The sequence below is a fragment of the Panthera pardus genome, unplaced genomic scaffold (genome assembly GCF_024362965.1).
Source record: "Panthera pardus isolate Hobbes unplaced genomic scaffold, ASM2436296v1 HiC_scaffold_3, whole genome shotgun sequence".
NCBI classification, from domain to species: Eukaryota; Metazoa; Chordata; class Mammalia; order Carnivora; family Felidae; genus Panthera; species Panthera pardus.
This window is the reverse complement of record NW_026526876.1, coordinates 23,227,279-23,232,777: the sequence shown is the minus strand read 5'-3', so window position 1 is coordinate 23,232,777 and position 5,499 is coordinate 23,227,279. Positions and strand designations below refer to the sequence as shown.

Sequence of the window (5,499 nt, the reverse complement as noted above, 5' to 3'; positions counted from 1 at the left end):
CATTTCAAGTCTTCAATACAAACCCTTCTGTCTCCTTATCCTACCTGAAAAACTGTGCAGTGTACCATTGTGATTGTGAGGGCGTCTTTGACGGAGGTGGATGTCTTTTTTCTCAGTGAAACTGTGTGCTTTGAGTTTGCTCTCCACTTTGTTCCCAGGGTTTCGAGGGCCAAGTGATCTGCTTTCACACTGATTTCTCATCTCGGGGATATAAGCACCATGTAGGTAACATACATTTTGCTCCATGTCGGTATGTGGTGTTAGCCTGAGATGTTTGATTTCCAACAGAAGACTTTATCTTCTCCTTCCACGGGCAGAGATGTACATTCTCATTGCCACATAGACAGGCTGGTGAATGGACTTACCCTAGCTCACCCTTTGAAGAAGGGTCAAAGCTAGACCAGTCTCCACCTGATGTAAGGACTTCAGTTCTAAATCTCAATCCAACTCAAGCTCAATGCAGCCCCTTCTGTTCCTGTATGTGAATGAAAATATCAGTCCCTAGTCTCTACGGTCTAGCTCTGTTCTGACAGTTCCTGAGGTTCCTGGGTCATTCATTCATACGCTTATCTCTCTAGCTTGAGTTGTTTCTTTATTTCTGGAACCTGGGGATTTTCCTTTCTTTCCTTAGGGTTCACCTATAGGATGACTCAAATATTTCTGTTGTAGTGAAAAGAGAGTTCCTAATCCCCATTGCAGTTTCAAGTTTCTATTAGATTTTTTTTTTATTCTTGAAGGCATGTGTTTTATTTGTATGTTAATCCTCTGTAGTACTTAGCATAGTGCTATACAACTCCATCAGTGCTTAATAGGAGTAGACAGAATGAATTTAAAAATGAATGAAAGGAAGCAACTTTAAATAATAAAAGTCAAAAGAGAGAAGGCCTTAATACTTCATTTATTTATTTGTTTATTTAGTAAGTAGGCTCCACACCCAGCACACAGCCCAATGTGGGATTTGAACTCATGACCCCGAGATGAAGATCTAAGCTGAGATCAAGAGTCGGATGCTTAACCGACTGAGCCCCCCAGGCACCTGGAGACTTTAATCTTTTAAATAGATGAATTGTCTCACCCCATCCCAAGTGGCTAGAGGAGTTAGGTAGGGGCCAGGAGATGATGGAAGGCATTACCTTCCTCACTGTTGTATCAACAAGTATAATGTACTGCTTGATTTCAGAAAGAAAAAAGCACCATGCTGGTTGCTGTCCACAGAAATTCTGCCAACATCCCGGTGGTTGCTGGTTTATAATTTTATGGGTTTACAGAGGATCAAACACTGTATTATTATGTTTGGCTACTAACTCAGGTCAGCAGTTGAAAAGGAGAAGAAAGGGGAGCTGAGTGGGTTGGAGGGAAGGAGGGAGCATGCGTAAGCTGGTGTATGTAACACAATAGACTTCACTTACTGAGTGTGAAGCAGTCTTAACTGAATCTCAGTGAATTTCCTTTCCACAGAAGATAATTAGTATATATTCAGAGGTCTGTTTTATAAGAATTGAAGATTTGGCAATTATGTACTGCTTTAATTTTGACTGTAGGATAAATTAATGAGTCATTTGCTCCATGTGTATGCTTTTACAGAGATTTGAAATGGAAGATTTTTATATCAACGAAGACAAAAACAGATGATCAGACTTATCCCAAATCCCAAATCTCTCTCCCTTCAAAAGATACGTATTTACCAAAATGTAATTCGTAGGAATATCAATATTAAATCTTACAAGTATAATTTTAGGCATTTAAAATAACATCCAATAATTATGGAGTGATTACAATACCTAAACTATTTTAAGACCTCAGACAATGTGTATATTTTCTCAGAAAAGGAACTTCAGATTAGTAACGTAAGAAATTCTGCACCTTGACCGTCATATCATCTAGTGGGGCCAAGAGGAAATTAGGTTTGACTTCTTTGCCACAGCTTCTTTGCCTTGGATCCACAAGGGGCTAGAAGAAGGGGGGATAAAATAGTTAGGGTTGCAATTTTGTTTAATGTGAAACACACTAATTTTTCCTATATCTGCGACCTCTCTCTCCTGTTCCTTTCTCACAGTAACTGCTCGGTGGTGTTCGCTTTACCATTAGCTGGCTCCAAAGGAAATGGGAGAGGATTGTGCACGGACGTTACGAAAGCACCAGACACAATACAGCTGTGTTTATTATTATTAAGATAAAAGTGCATAGAAATCAAGACCTTTTCTTGGTCCATTTATCCATTATATTCTATATTCCATTATTCTCTCATCCAACAGGTATTTAGGGCATAGTTATTTTGTGTTTCGAGGCACTAAGAATGCAACAGTGAAGAAGTGAAAGCAACACCCTTCCAGAGAGCATACATTCCGGCAGGGAGGTCTCATAAAGAAGAAAGCAAATATGTAAGTGCCATGGATAAAATGGAGGAGAGAAATAGAGGGGCTGGCTTGTGCTGGAAAAGCTATGTAGGGCAAGGGAGTCAGAGATGGCCTTTCTGAAGACAACAGTCATCAGATAGGTGAAAGATAAAAAAGGAACCTACTTTGCAAAGATTGAGAAGAAGCACTGATAGCAAGTAGGCCCTCCTCTAACATGTTTTGGGCTCCAGGATGACAGTACAGGTGGCATTCCATATGCCCTCTACCTAGATACTTGCAAATCATAAATTGAGCTAACAAACTGGCAATCTAATATTTTCTATCCTTCTACCTTGACCAATAAACTTGCCCAACAACCTGGAGGGCCCTGCTTTGAATTTAGAATGCCTGGCCGCCTTGGCGTTCTTCACTGGCATGTGGGCCACATGGGGCCACTTCCTGGGCCCTCCACTGCATGAGCTCATCCATGGGCCCAACTCCCCTTGTCTTCACACCCCTGGCGGCCTCCCCCGATGTGGACCCCAGTCCCCACATCCAAGCTCTGCCCAGGCTACCCCTTGGCACCCTCTAGGGCCTAGAGAGTGCACATCAGTATTTTCAACCAATCTGACTTTACTAAAACTTTTCCAACCCTTTGTTGGGAAAGAGTCCAATAATCCCGAATGTGAGGCTCTCAAGCTGTGGCTAAGATTGAAATATTTCCAAAACGTCAAAAAGGCCAGTAAACCTAGAATGGAGTAATAAGCAAAAGGCCATTCATAGTAGATGAAGTAGAAACACAGGAGCCAGGGGACTTTCGGCCATGCTGGGTAGTTAATTTTTCCCCAACGTAGTAGAAAGTTGTTAATTTGACCATAATCTTCTATGCTTCACCTATATCTTACACTGGCATTTTTATCTGCTACAAAACATGTTCCAAAACTACCCGTGTAGCTTACGGGTTTCAAGGAACAGTTTCCTGTCAGGTATCTGGTAGTATTCCTCCCCTCTCCCCACTCCATAAAAATAATAATGATAAAAATCAAAATCAAAATACTCCTACCAAACACCACCTACACAGAGAAAGTAAAACCAGTTCCATTTCATGGGAAGGAAAACTGGAGCTCACTTTTCTGTAGGAGGGAGAATACGAGACAATTAGGGGCAAGGAGATTGATTAGGCTCCTGCATCTTCCAAATGTTGGCCGTGTGATTTTGGATGAGTTAACCTCTCTACCTTTGATTTCATCTAATAAATCACTTAATAAATAGTGATAATAATAGTATTTACCACATAGTATTATTGCAGGAATTTAAATGAGGTCACCCATATAACATTTAACGCACTTAACAGAATGCCCAACACATAATATATGGTCAATAAATGTTTGTTGTAATTAGTACAGCTACTACAAGTATAAGAACAACAACAGGGGCGCCTGGGTGGCTCAGTCGGTTGGGCATCCAACTTCGGCTCAGGTCACGATCTCGCGGTCCGTGAGTTCGAGCCCCGCGTCGGACTCTGGGCTGACGGCTCGGAGCCTGGAGCCTGTTTCAGATTCTGTGTCTCCCTCTCTCTCTGCCCCTCCCCTGCTCATGCTCTGTCTCTCTCTCTGTCTCAAAAATAAATAAACGTTAAAAATTAAAAAAAAAAAAAAGAACAACAACAACAACAACTATGTCCACTGTTACTATTACTTAGGCCTACAGTATAAGCAATTGAGAGAACTTAAAATTTGGCTTTTCTGATTTAAAGACTATGGTCATTTCAGGAAAAAAAAAAAAAAAGAGGCAAATAAGGGGCACCTGGGTGGCTCAGGCAGTTGAGCATCCGACTTCGGCTCAGGTCATGATCTCGCAGTTCACGGGTTTGAGCCCCGCGTGGGACTCTGTATTGAGAGCTGACAGCCTGGAGCCCGCTTCGGATTCTGTGTCTCCTTCTCTCTCTGCCCCTCCCCCACTCGCTCGCACTCTCTCTCTCTCTCTCTCTCTCAAAAATAAAATATTTAAAGAAAGGCAAACAGAACTTCAACAGCATCATTATTTGTAGACAACCTCCCTCATCCGCCTTCATAATACGAAAGGAGGTAAAGTGAGGGCATTGACATGTCATAATTTTGTAAAGTCGAAGCTGTTTCCTTTGCATACAGTCACTCTCACTGTGAAGCTGGCTTGGAATCCGCAGCTGCAGGGAGCTCTCGAATGTTCACACGAACGGAGTGAGACAGTTTTGAAAATATGAAACAATGAGCTACAAAAACTGATCATAATTCGGTTTTTGGCTTTTGGCTTTAGGGGTGGAGGGTCAAAGTCTCTCCCTGTTTCTGTCTCTCTCAACTGCTCTCCTTGTCTCTTTTTTCTCTCACTGTCTCTGTCTCTGTCTGTCTCTCCCCGAGACACACGCACATTAGACGCGCATACACGGTTTTCTCTATATTGTCTTCTTCTCGCTTAGACCCACTTCGGTCCCCTACAACTGCTGCAGACAGTGTAGTCATTATCAATAGTTAACTACCTGTGCGTGAGTCAGACTCGCAGTTTTGACACAGGCTTCAGTATCTTGCCCGATGAAACATCGTGTGCCATTCGTGACAAGTTCAGTGGGCTAGGAAACCATAATAAGGTGGTTTTCAGAATAACATGTTTTGTTCTCAAACATTGTACCTGGACGTTGCACTGCCTCTAGGCAAACTTAGAGCCACGGCGTGTGGTGGGCACTTTGAGCTCAGGTTGACTGGGGTCACATCCTCGCTTTCCAGAAGGAGTTTCTCCAGGTTTCAATCTCTCCGAGCATCAGATTCCTTTTCTGCGAGGAAGGCTACCATCAATCACTGCTTTGGTGTCTGTTCGTATTTATGATTATCATAATTACGTGAAATTAGGGCTGAGAGACTCTGGGAGGCCCAGGCTAATGCATATATACTACTCAAGAGGCAAATCTTTGACAAAGATCTTTAAGAGCAAGTTGTTAATATAGGTTCCTCAGAAAGAAAAGCCCGAGGCCAGGGCTGTGTGTGGGTCGATTATTTTGAGAAGAAATCTCAAGCAGGAGGGTTGGAGGACTGGAGGAAGTACCTCAAGGATGGCAGGGGAGACAGTTAATGGGAGCTATCCCGCTGGTCTCCACTGAGCTGACAGTTTGATTGCCTGTCCCTGTGGGGCT

At 42.7% G+C, this 5,499-nt stretch overlaps 1 long non-coding RNA gene across 1 annotated transcript; it reads right to left on the bottom strand.

Moving 5' to 3' along the window:
- Positions 1-886: 886 nt before the first annotated feature.
- LOC128774221 (uncharacterized) lies at positions 887-3,473 on the bottom strand. The gene is made up of 2 exons (XR_008418706.1): positions 3,400-3,473; positions 887-1,950 (listed from the first exon to the last, which is right to left on the bottom strand). It is a non-coding gene; the product is annotated as an uncharacterized LOC128774221 (long non-coding RNA).
- Between the last annotated feature and the right edge of the window lie 2,026 nt (positions 3,474-5,499).